Source organism: Falco rusticolus, chromosome 10 (assembly GCF_015220075.1).
Source record: "Falco rusticolus isolate bFalRus1 chromosome 10, bFalRus1.pri, whole genome shotgun sequence".
Lineage (NCBI taxonomy): Eukaryota > Metazoa > Chordata > Aves > Falconiformes > Falconidae > Falco > Falco rusticolus.
The window spans coordinates 37,202,756-37,215,383 of NC_051196.1; the positions used below are offsets into that span (position 1 = coordinate 37,202,756).

Consider the following 12,628-nt stretch of genomic DNA (forward strand, 5'->3'; position numbering starts at 1 on the left):
TTACTTTGCTGTGATGCTGAAGTACCTCTGGAGTTCAAGCACTGCTGAAATACATCTCCCCTGTCCTTTCCAGCTCATTAACACCTGAATCCAGCCTGGCCCATGAAGGGAGCAGCAGTGCCTCTCCTCTGGGGACCTCATGCCCTCTGCAATAGCAGAGAAAGTCCCCTCTGGCTTTCTCAGGAAAGCCTTGCCCTTGAGCCCTGCTCTCAGGTTCCCCCCCGGAGGGGGCCTGTGTCCTCCAGGCTGGTGGCACTGAGAGCCCTCCCAGAAGTTTCCTGGCCACCATCCATCCCTCAGCACTGCAGGAAGGGATGCTGCAGTTGAGGTCTCTGCCAACAGAAGAGAAGCTGCTTCTCCTGCTGGAGATGTCTCCGATCTGTCTCTGCCATGGGATTCCCCTACATTGCTGTCTGCTCCTCCAATTTTGGAGTCATTTTGCCCCTTAGGTTTGGAGCTAGCTGACCCCCAGGGCTCCTCCTAGCCCAGCAAGGGCTGCTTGTGCCTTGAACCCTCTCCTCAGCTAAATTGCTAATGGGTTTTCTAATGGTCCCTGGTCTGGAGGGGCTCCCACTGCCCTGGGACTGGGCGTAATAGTTATATCTCCTGCTGAGTCGATGGGACATCTGCCCAGGAGGGAAGGAGCTGGTTGCTCAGACCCCAGCACCAGTATCCCCAAGCAGGGGTCCTGTTGTATTTGTGTGCCAGGAGACTGGACTCCGGCACTGATATTCCAGCGTGGATTTTAAGTCCTCAGTGAGTGGTTTCAGTGATCCTGGTCACAGTGATCCCAGCAGCTCTCTTCAATGACTGGATCATGCCCTAGTGGTTCTCTGTCATGTGCATCTTGCTGCCCAGTGTGTGCTGATGATGAAACAGAGTGTTTCTTCAGGTAATGATGTTGCACAGACCAAGTACTCTCTTACCCATCCCTCTGAGATTGGTGGTCTCAGGGCTGCTCTGGCTCCTACTCTGCCTGTGTGCTGCATGAACAGGCCGAGTCTGGACTTCAGGAGATACAAGCTCCATGCCTGAGCCTTCCCTTGGCTCCCTGTGATCTCTTTGGCAAGTCATTACTCCTCTGTGCCTCATGATACTTAGTTGCAAGACAGGTGTAGGGCTCATCAGATGTACTGGGGAAGGTCTTTCTACTGGTGTTGCGCAATTGTCAGATCTGCAGCATGTTGGAGCCTTTACAGCACAGGCAATACAACCCCTCTCTGTAGTGTGTGGGGGCAGCCCTGGGCTAACCTCATGCCACTGTCCTCAGCCCACTGGGAAATGATGGGGCTGGGATGAATCTTTCTGCTTGTGCTTCTCAGTCTGGGAAACCTCCTACCGGCAACTGCTTCTGGGTTTGCTTCAGGCTTTTGTGAATACATGGGGTCGTCTAGGGCACTGAAGCAAATTAAAGAAAACTAAGCAGGGCAGTCCTATTCTTTGCTTTGCTGCAGGTGACCTGCTTGGGATCAGTCATGTCTGCTCTCTGTCCCAGCTGAGTTTTAAAGCTGGCAGGGAATGACTTGGGAGGCAGCTGGGATGAGAAGGCTCCGGTTAGTGTTCAGGACTGAAGGAACAAGAACTGAAACCTGATGGAGATTGTCTTGGTCCTGAGGAAGAAGAAAGTAGGGTGTGGGCAGACTGGTTCCCAGGCTGTGCCGGGAGGGTGTGGAGGTGACACAGAGGTGGCCTGATGCCAGACAGGGAAGGTGGTACAGCAGGCTGTGCTTTCTGGTGGGCCCGGGGTCAAGTGGTGATGCAAGGATGTGGAAAGTCACAGGGGAGGGGTGCTGGGGGTGATGGGGCTGTAACCCCCCTGTCTAGCCTTACCGTGGTGGGGAGAAGAAGCTGCTCCGTGGTTGACAAGTCCGACTGCTTCTCAGTCTGCCTGTGCAGCAGGCTCTGGGTGGTGGCTCACCTTGGCTGCTCCGCTTTCCCTGCACCATGGATGGGACTTACCATGGGGCTCTTGACCAGCCTGCCTGGTGGTCATGACCCCTGTCTTTGCAGGGGTGTCCTGTGTCTGCTTGGCACCTGGTGCAAACAGAGCAGTTTTGAACTCTTCTGTCTCATGACCTTGATTAATTTTTTTCCTACCCAAATGTCTTTCCCCCCCCCTTGCCAAGAAAGCTGTCTGATCAGCAGCAATTAACAAAGTGAGCTGCAGTAATGACCTTTACAGTGTTTTCTGTGCAGCCTCTCTGAATGCCCTCAAGAAGAATGCACCAGATGTTTGGGGATTTCTGCTCTGCGGAGATAGGGCCAGGACATGACGAAGTGCAGTGGAAAACGCGCAGGAGGGGCTGTGCTGGGCAGAGTAATGGTCACTCTGCTGAGCTTCACCAGGGGCAGACCTCTATGTGCACAGCCTCTGCAAGCAGTGACCCTAATGCTGGCTGGCAGGCCAGGCGCAGGCTGCAGGACCAGCACCAGGGCCTCCCACCAAGGCTGGGAAACCTGGAGCTCAGCAGCTGACTGCCTCTTCAACTGCAATAGTCCCTGTGGCTGCCCAAGCTCTTTTGACAGTTTGATCTCAGCTTTTCTTGTTTTGCTGCTGTTCAACAGCACATCCAGAAAAACGCTGGACTTGGATACTGCTCTCCCATCCATCATCAATGATTCTCTTTTCATTTGCTTTTTGGGCTTCACCTTTTTAATCCAGCTGTCTCCTGCCTTACGAATGTTCTTTTCTCAATTACTTACACCAAGCTGCGGGGCTGTCTCCATCCATCTCAGGAGCACGATGAAGCTGTGCACTCAGGCACCGATTGTAAACTGTATTTTCTTGTTCCAAAACCCCATTTAACCACCGCATCCTGTCTATACACAGAAATCTTCCCCCATGAAAAGCAATATAAGCCACAATGAGACTGAGAGGTGAACTAAGTTATTTTCATTCTAGTAAACGGGGGCAGGGGGATGTCTAACTTGAACTGAGAAATGTCTACATGCAATGAAACCAATAGGAAAAAGCAAACTGTTTCAACTTTTAAAGACTTACAAAACCAGAAAATGTAGTTGACTAGCCAACTGCCCACATATTGCGCAGTATAACAAGGTATTTTGTGATGGAGGCTTTAATTACTTTGGGGCAATTAATCTGAATTTTACACAGCCTAAATGAGGTAATTTGTAAACTCAGCCAATCTCATTTCTTTGCTCTTAACTGTGCATTAGCACCCATGGCAGAAAAAACAGAGCTGTCTTCCAAAGCTGTTACTGATCTGATCTTGGTTGTGAACAATTTTTTTCTTTTTTGCAGTGAAATTGTCTGCTTTAGACAGTATGTTAGCAACTGAAATACCTGATCCTCCCTGTAGCTGAACTGGGATTGGCTGGGGCAGAATCCGACTAGGCTGGGATGGCTCGGGCAGAATCCTAAAGCCCTCGGATCGCATGGGCAGAGTCCAGCTGTGCTGGGATTGGCTGAGGCAGAGTCCAGCTGTGCTGGGATTGGCTGAGGCTGAGTCCAGCTGTGCTGGGATTGGCTGAGGCAGAGTCCAGCTGGGCTGGGATTGGCTGGGACAGAATCCAACTAGGCTGGGATGGCTTGGGGCAGAAACCTAATGCCCTTGGTTTGCATGGGCAAAGTCCAGCTGGACTGGGATTGGCTGAGGCTGAGTCCAGCTGGACTGGGATTGGCTGAGGCTGAGTCCAGCTGTGCTGGGATTGGCTGAGGCAGAGTCCAGCTGGTCTGGGATTGGCTGGGGCAGAATCCGACTAGGCTGGGATGGCTTGGGGCAGAAACCTAATGCCCTTGGATCGCATGGGCAGAGTCCATATTCGCCAGCTGAGTGCATGAGAACCTGCACCAGGAGCTGCCCCTGTGATGTCGGTCCCCACTTATGCCAAAGAGCCTTCACCAGAGGATGCAGGTCAACATTTCTAACTGCCTTCCTCTCCCCTGGTGCTGGTGTGGGGATTATGGGACATGAGGAAGAAAAAGTGCCTGGCTTTCTCAGAGTAGCAAGCTGGAGAGCAAGCAACTTGTGTCTGCTTTGCTGCAGCAGCTGTCAAGCTCCGGTGCCATCCATGGAGCATGGGCTGGGGCTGGAGATCCAGGTGGTGATGTCTCTCAGAAAATGCTTCTGAAGGAGGAGCAGAACTCTGCAGAGAGCACGTTGCCTCTGGCCCCACAATCAGCAGGCAGAAGAAGGAATTCCCAGAGGAGGGAATTCAGCTTGGTGCTGAAGTGCAGTCGGAGCTGGGAGGTGCAGGTCCCCTTACTGGAAGGAAAGACTATGGGGAGAGATTCCACCCTACTCCAAGGTCTCCTGATTAGGACTGTGCTGTCCTTGTTCCAGCTTGGATTTCAGGCTCCTGATAGGAAATATGAGCATTTGGAGCAGCCTTCTGTCCCCTGTATGCTTCCCTCAGAGCTCCCCCAACTCCTGCACTGAGGGGGCTGCAGGCACAGAAGGACAGGTCATGTTTGAGGGGTGCTGAGCTGCTCTCAGGTGTCCGGGCATGCCACAGCCAGCTGTGCTGTGCTGCTTCCCAGGCTGGGGACCAGCTCAGACCATTCCTGCACCAAGGCTGTATTATCCCCACTTCTTAATGCTCTTATCTTGAAGACTCCCCTCAGATTAAAGCCCAGGCAGCCAGTTCCCTTCCTGGATTTATTGCAATGCAGTTTTCTTCCTTTAATCTGATCAGTGTAAGCTGCTCTTTTCAAAGTGCATGGGGAGGACAGATGTGCATGTCACTGGTGCGGTGAGCCAGGCTGACTGAAAGCAGTGGGAAGGTGCCCTGTTCTTTAGCTTGGTGGCACATCTGACTGTTTTCATGGCTTGAACCCTGTTTCTCCTCCAAGCTTCTGAGAGCAGCTGTGTGATGTCCCAAGTACACCAGCAGTCATAAGGCAAAAGGTTTGCCTCAGAGCAGGAGGATTTTCTTACCATGCTGGATGGTGTCTGTTGACCTTCCTGGACACCCTTGTTAAGCTGGAGCCCAGTGTTTTCTGTGACAGCCGTGGGGACCCTGGTGTCAGGGAAATGGTGCTGGCCATTTTGACAAGACCCTAGCAGGGGTTCAGGTGACATCTGAGGATTTGACCTCAGAAGTGTGACTGTCACCCATTCATGGTGGACTCATGGTTGTTCCTGATGAGCTCATGAGTCCATGGCCATGCTTGGAGCAGGGCTGGAGAAGCCAGGGGTGGACTCGTATCCCTGTCAAGTTCCTTCTTTGCCTCTGCCTCTGGCTCTGCTGAGGGACTGAGGAGCTGAGACCACTGCTCTCTGCACAGCTGGCTCCGTGTGAGGGCTCTCCCAGTCCTGATGCGTGTCCTCTGGGTCATCCGCACTCAGAGTGTTCCCAGAGAAGGCAGGGGCGCACGTAGAGCCGGGGAGGGCTGGTGGAGAGGAGTGCCTGGGGGAGATGCTGGCTATGGGCGTGTGCTGAACCTGACATGTGGTGATACATCTGGGATCTGGGTACTGTGAAGCAGGAGCATCCATCTCTGCTGGATCCCTCCCTCACTGGGTGGGCCTGAAGGGACATGGGGTGGGGGAAGATGGGGGGAGGACTCTTTCATGATGGGGAAAGGGCTGGGGTTAATCCATGCCTTTCTGAACTCACATTTGTCTTTACCTTCCACAGCCCAAGGAGCCTGGTGAGCACGGTCACAGAGCTACAGCCTGGCTCTGCCCACCCCGCAGCCAGTGCATGGACCACCAACATCCTCCCTCTCACGAATGACAGCAGCATCCTGGCAGACGAGACACCTTGGAGAGAGTGTCCAGACTGTGAGTGCTCTGGGCCCCGCGGGGTCATGGTGCTGCTCCGTGGGGTTTCCTTGGGGCAAAAGGCAAGAGGAGCCTGTGGGTGTTGGAAAGCTGTGGGCTTCCCCTCTCTCGGGATGCTGTTGCCCTGTGAGGCAAAAAGAGAGCCTGGGTGTCAAGCGGAAACAAAGGAGAGGTACTGCTGGCAGGGTAGGGGATACGGGGGGCTGTCTGGGGTGCAAAGGTGAGCTGATATGGGGTGCTGGCATGGCCCCACTGGCCTGGGGCAGAGGGTGATGAAGGACTCTGTTACAGGTATGTCTGGGGGCAGGGAGAGCTGTGACAGTGTCTGCTCCAGGTGATGGCTGTGATGCTGGGCAGCAGCTGGAGCAATGCTAGAGCACAGGAGCATCCAGGCTCCTGCTGGGACTGCAGGGCAGAGACCAATGCGACCAGGCCAGCCATGAGGCAAGAGGCAAGCAGCCCCAGGAGGCACCTGCACCCACCAGGTGTAGGTGCAATGGGATCTGTGGGGCTGCCCCTCACCGTGGTTTGCTTTCTGCTCTCCCCTGTTAACCTTTTCCATGAGTTCAGCTACATGTGGCGGTCTGCAAGGTCCCTGACTTCCTGTGGGCTAGGTAGGCAAGAGGAGCATGCAGATGCTTGACCCTCTCCAGCAAGCCAGAGAAGGAGGCTCCTGCAGGGGACGGATGCAGCCCTCTCAGGCACATGGAAAACCTGTATTTCTCCCCCAGAAAACCTGTATTTCTCCCCCAGCGAGAGAGAGAGGAGCTTGTGCAATGGGCAGGGCTCTGGATTCAATCAGTGTTGTCACAGCTGCTAAGGTCCATTGGGAAGGAACTTGTTCTAAAAGCAGCAGACACGTGAGAGATGGTGAATAGGCAGGGCAAACCTACAGAGGAGTAAATCCCATGCCTTCTCCACATCAGGAGAGATCGCCTGCCATGTCCCAGGATGTGACACTGAGCTGAGCCCCGTCAGCAGCTCAGCCAAACCCAAACATTCAAAAAGTCCTGGTTTGGCCTCCCAGAGGGAGAAGATGGTCATAAAATCCAAAAAGCATCAAGAGCATGTCAGGGGCATTTCCTTCACAGCCCTGAAGCCTTGGTCAACAGCAAGTGGCTGTGGGACCCCGAGGGGTGGGAGACAGTGCAGGGGCTGGTGTGGGTGCCCTGTCCTGGCCCTGACGCCACTTTGAAGTAAATAACAGCTTCTCCAGAGAGCACAGGCTGCCGGAGGGCTCTTGACCCTCAGAACACGAGGCTTTCTCAGTACAGCAGCTACTAAAACCCTTCTTTGAATTGTTGTCACAGGAAAATCCATGATGCTTTCTAACCAAGCTGATCTTTTTGCCCACCCTCCGGGCCAACAGAAGAGTCTTTGTAGCCTTCTGGTGTCATTGGGGAAGAAGAGGCATATGGTTTCCTGCAGGCTGGCATACATGGAGGTTTCTCCTTAACATTGAGACTCTGGCAAGTGGCGCAGAGGTCTTGAGGAGATTTGGGGATGAGGATGGCGGTCAGGCATACGTGCATGGAGGGATGGGCTGTGCACCTGGGTGGCTGCTGTGTTGGACTGAGGATGAGGTTCATGTGCAGCTGCAACCTCATCCCCCTCTGCACTGCAGAAAAGACCTTCTCCAGCCTTCCTCCTGAACAGCACATGCACAAACAGCAAACACTACCAATGCAAACCGAGCACGTGGTTTGGTGATGACTGAGGCACAGCGATGCTCCAGGCAGCTCCCACGCACTGTGTTGCCAAGGACAGGGAAAGGGCCAGAAGGAAATAAAATCAGATGGGCTTCGGTGTTCCCTGGATGTTACATCCAGGAGGATGGGTGTCTGATCTTGGTTTCTGATGTGGGAAGGGAGTCTGGAGAGCAAATGGTCACAGTCCCCATGGGGCACAAAGGTGGGTGGTCACATGGGGGACAGTGGTGTCCTTAGGGTAGGAGAAACCAGCGGGAGCACCCCTGGGCTCTGGGAGGCCACCACACTGGCGGGACCACCGCTCTCCCCCAGGACCTGCATGGCACTGCAAGCCCAGCCCCTGTCCCCTCTGCGAGAGCAGCAGGCAGCAGGAGCAGGGCCCTCGCTGGCTGGCCTTCTCTGCCTCCCTGCTCCCCAGCAACCACCTGTATGTCTCTTTCTTTTAACTGCAGTTGCTTGATTTCTCTTTGGGTTCTTTTTTTTTTTTATGTAGGTGACACGTTTTGTTCGAAGCACTTAATTACCTCTTGGGATGCATTTCATTTATTCATTAAGATAGAAATTGGAGTTGTCGGGTTTGCTTTATTTTACTATTTTTTTCCTTCTTTTTTCCCTTCTCTGTTTCGTAAGGAAAGGGTGAAGAAAAAAATACACACATACCTCCAGTATCTGTGTACCCAGCCTCTCTCCTCTGTGCCTCCCAGGATCTGCCATAGCTCCGGAGCAGAGGAGTGGTGATGGGGAGGCATGGTCCGCCCTGGCAGTCTGTTGGCACACCATAGCTCCTTGGAAACTGGCAGGTAAATGGCAGTGCCAGTGCCAATGCCAGCTCCCACACCGCTGCTGTGGAAGATGCTGGGAGGTGAGAGGCATGTGCCACATGCTCTGGCACAGGGCAGGAGTGCTTGAGACAGGGGCCTTGCAGCCTGAGCCCCCTCTGCCCAGGCAGCCACAGCGCTGCCCACAGTGGGGTGCCGAGGGGATGGGGGGGGACTAGCCGTGCCTCAGGCTGCTGATGCCATCAGCCTACCGGGGAAGCTGTGTCATGGGGACACAGACAGGCCTGGTTCTTCCTCTCTGACCTGGATGTGAGAGCAGAAAAGCCCTGGAGATGTCTTTGCTTGTGCTTCTGCAAGGCTCGAGGGTCAGGGCTAAGGATGTGTGCACAGGACGTGGTCCTGCCCAGCCCATGCGACTGGAAGGTACCCGCTGCTGGTATGGTGGTGGGCTCCATGGTGGCATTTGGGGATGCTGTGGCTGCACAGTGTGTTGGTCTGCGAGTGGGGGTCAGCATGTAGTGGGTGATGTCCCAGGAGGCGGGTGGCAGAGCTCAGGACAGCCTGGCTGTGGGGAGGCATAGCTGCACTGCTGGATGGGCATTATAGCATGGCCAGGCAGTGGGTTGGCATCCAGGTGATGATTCAGTGATGCTAAGGAGGGAGGAGCAGCGGGCATCTCTGTTACTAGAGCTGCCCTTCCCACTGAAGGACACATGCAGGAGCAGAACGCAGTGGTGGGACACACAGTGCTTCATTGGTGCCACCTCTGGGTGCCCCTGCTCTCCCGTGTTGTGGGGCAGGCTGGAAATGAAGGGTCAGCCTCTCCGTGTGCCTCTTCCCAGACCAAAGGTGTGCCCCCCACCCAAGGCCAGGCTGGCAGCCTTGGCTGGGTTTTGCGACAGGTGGTTTTCCCCAGACCTGGTGTGTGCTCGTTCCCAGCCAAGCTCGCAGTGAGCAGCCCTTGGCGGGACCACCCCCCGCAGGTGGAGATGGAGCCACTGAGCAGGACCTGGAGCTGCTCTCCTCCACCTGCTTGCCCTGTGCCAGGGAGGCCAAACCCCTCCTGGCACCCGTCTGAGGGTGGCTGGATGCTCCAGCACCTTCAAGATGCAGGATTTTGCTTCTGGCTGTCTTAAGCAGGGGCCTTCTTGCAGTTTCTGCACAGGGTGCTCAGTGAAGCATGTCTTCAGAAAGAGGACTTGGGTCCTTATCGCTAGTCAGGACTTCTGCTTTCATAATCCTGAACGTACCAGAAAATGCAAGCGTGACTGTCTTTCTCTGGATGTACGTCTCACCGCAGGGCTCTGGTCTCACTCTGCATTTGCGTTTCTGCCCAGGGAATTTGAAACCCAAACGGCCCCTTCCACCAGAGACATGGCTGTATCGCGGCAAACCTCGTGCTGCCTATCAGTTGTGAGGAACCAGTAACTCCAATTAACTGAAAAGAGAAAGGCACCTCGCACTAGAAGCCCCCATCTCTCTGCTGCCTGGTGGCTGAGCACAGAGGGCTCTAGGGTGCTTGCTGTGCAAGGGTTCTAGGGTGCAGCAGAGACTGCTGGATAATTGCATAAACCACCCGTGCCCTGAGTTTTGGGTTTGGGGGTGAAGAGGAGCCCGGGTAGGTGAGGTGGGGGAGCAGGGATGCAGTTCCTGTGCTCCTGCAAGGATTCGCCAGCATGGTTGGAGGGAGCTGCTGGCCTGCAGGAGAGGGGTGGCAGAGTCTTTGCGCATTGTGGAAAAGAATCTGAAATTAAAAGCTAAGTAGTGAGACTGATTAAAGACCACAGAGCTCTGAGAAGAGGCAACTGAGGACTTCTTTCTCCTAATGGCCGCCTTCTGTATGTTGAAGAGAAGCTTAATCTAAGCTCCAGCACTGCTCGTTGACACGTGCTGCAGGCAGGGGCAGTACATGGGAGCAGGATTACTCAGGTCTTGGTTCAGAGGCAGGGTCCAGCCTGTTTGGGAAGGACTAGGGGCCCACTCCCCTACAAAGTCTTGCTTCCTTGAGTACAGAAGGAGGTGGTGGAAGAGGATGGGATGGTGACTGTTTACACTGTTTGGCCCAGCACCTGGCCCCTACCCACTCGGTTTACTCCCAGGACAGGGATGTGTCCCCTGAACACACGTGTGCTCAGCCATGCTGAGCCTGACTGAGCATGGCTGAGGACCCGTCTTTCCCAAAGTGTTTGGTGCAGCCCGGAGCCGTGGTGGTTCTGTGGGGGTCAGGGCTGGCTGGCAGAGAGTGCTCTGAGCTGATGTTCAGCCTGGAGAATTGCAAGCCCAGGACAACATGAATAACATGGAACCATGGAACCTAGCGCCTGACTTGCAGGCTCCAGCCCTTCTTTCAAAGGGAAGAAATCTGGCCTGCTTGCAGAGTCAGCTTCCACATTTGTACGTGATGAGCTTGTGGGATTGACTGAAGGCCACTGGTGGAGACATCTGTGCTCTTTCTGGGAGCTTGCTTGCTTAGAGACTGAATAAAAGCAAAGAATGGACTTGAGGTTTTGTGTCTGTCACCCCAGGCCACATGTTTCTAAAGCAGTGTCAGTGCCCAGAGCTCTGCAGATCCATCTTCTGGCTGACACAGAAGTAGAGTACACCTTATTCGCTGTAGAGAAACCCACAGACACATACTGAGCTAATAAATGGTGATCCTAATAGTTGCCTCGCTACCTTTCTTGATAAATAGCAGTCCGGACAGCCGACGGATTTGGGTTGTGTGTAGATGAAAGAGAAAACTATGGAAGGACAGATGGCTCAGTGGACAGATGGATGTATGAATGGTTTGTTCTAAAAAGCTGAGCTGAGTAAATTCAGAGAGGTGAACAGGTGGATGCTGTGGTGGGGAGGATGGGACTGCAGAGGCAGAGCTGCAGGGTAGCTCGGCCAAGGGCAGGTGGATCTGGCACCTCCTGACCCCACACATCCCTATGGTGCTTCTTGTCAGAAGCCTTGGTGCATGAAATCTGCATTCTGGTCCCTGCCCCAGCAACAGCTCTTTGCTGCCCAGGATTGCTGTCCCTTGGTTTTAGGGGTTTCTGGGTTTATTCTTTCTTTTCTCCTCCTCCTAAGCTCTCATCAGCATGAACAGTCCCATTAGGAACAAGTGGACTGGACCAAGAGTGCAGGCAGTTTCTGTCCCTTGGCTAGAGCCCTCTGGAGAGCACCAGCTCCCTCCCTGATTCGCCCTTTGCTCGGTTTCCCAGGGCTGAGAGGGAGGGAGAGTTGTGGCTTTTAGAGGCAGCATGCCTTCCTCGTGACAGGCTCCCTGGCCCAAACGGGCTCCGGTTTTCTCCCAAGCTGCATCCTCCAACTGGTACGGCAGAGGGGCTGCACAGAAAGCACAAGGACCCCGCTGCACACTGCCTGTGCATCTGCATGGCACTGACACCCTCCCAGGAGTGCTCTGGCCCACGCTGCAAAGGGGCTGCAGCCACACACTGTGAGCACTTTGCTCCCACCATTTCTCACAGCTCTTGTTCTGGTGCCAGCCAGCCTCCGCAGACCTGGAAGCTTTCTTCCCTCTGCCTTCCTCTCCTCCCGCTTCCCAGGTTTGAAGAGAGACCTCAACTGGGGCTGCCTGTGCCAGAGACAAGCGCAAGAAAACGGGAATGAATGGTTCCTGCTCCCAGCCAGGCTGTCTGCTAGGGAAGCCGCAGCTTTATCTACAGAGCCAGGCTCTCCCGGGGCCAGCTCCAGGACCTGCCTTGGGCAGGAGAAGGTGCCAGTGCTGTTCCAGACCCCTTTGCTCTCTCTCCAGAGCGGTTGTTTTCCATCCAAGCAGCACTGCAGCACTCGAATAAGAAGGGATTTGCAATGCAGAGAAAAACCTCCCACCTGCCACTCAGCAGCGTGTGGGCTGAGAGCAGCGCTGGGAGCAGCTGTGCCACATCCCTTCAGCTGCTCGGGCTCCCCAGTCCCCCTGCCTGTGCCCTCTGGGCTCGGCCACCTGGCAGCATGTGATGGGCCAGTTCCTGGCTCCGGGACCCCGAGCTGCCAGGTGGGCTTGCGACACTCCTCCTGAGACCCTCTGCGGCAGTGTGCCCCAGAGGGGGAGCACTGCCCAGGGACCATGGAGATGATGCTCTCAGCTGTTTTGGGACTTGCTGCCTCCTTGCAACATGCTTTATTTTCCCAGCCCGCCGAGCAGGGACAGGACTGCTGGCCTCACTTGGTGCCTTCCTTGGAGTCCTGGGCATGAAATGCAACGTAGGGGAGGTAGAAGCAGATGTAAGACAGTGAGATTTTTGTGTCTGTGATCCAGCAGATCAGTATGTTACCAGAGAGAGTGGGTGGATACTTTGGCAGTGGAGCTCCAGAGAGGGGGCCTGGGGGACTCAGGGGTGCTGCAGGTTAGTCCCGCACCAGAAGCACCGACACTGTTCCTGGT

General features: G+C 54.8%; 1 protein-coding gene across 3 annotated transcripts in view; it reads left to right on the forward strand.

The window, feature by feature from the left end:
• DLGAP4 (DLG associated protein 4) overlaps positions 1-12,628 on the forward strand; it is a 157,618-nt gene that overhangs the window by 20,576 nt on the left and 124,414 nt on the right. For all 3 annotated transcript variants that reach the window (XM_037401642.1, XM_037401638.1, XM_037401639.1), the window contains exon 2: positions 5,602-5,747. The gene's annotated coding sequence lies outside the window, so the exon portion shown is untranslated. The remainder of the gene's footprint in view (positions 1-5,601; positions 5,748-12,628) is intronic.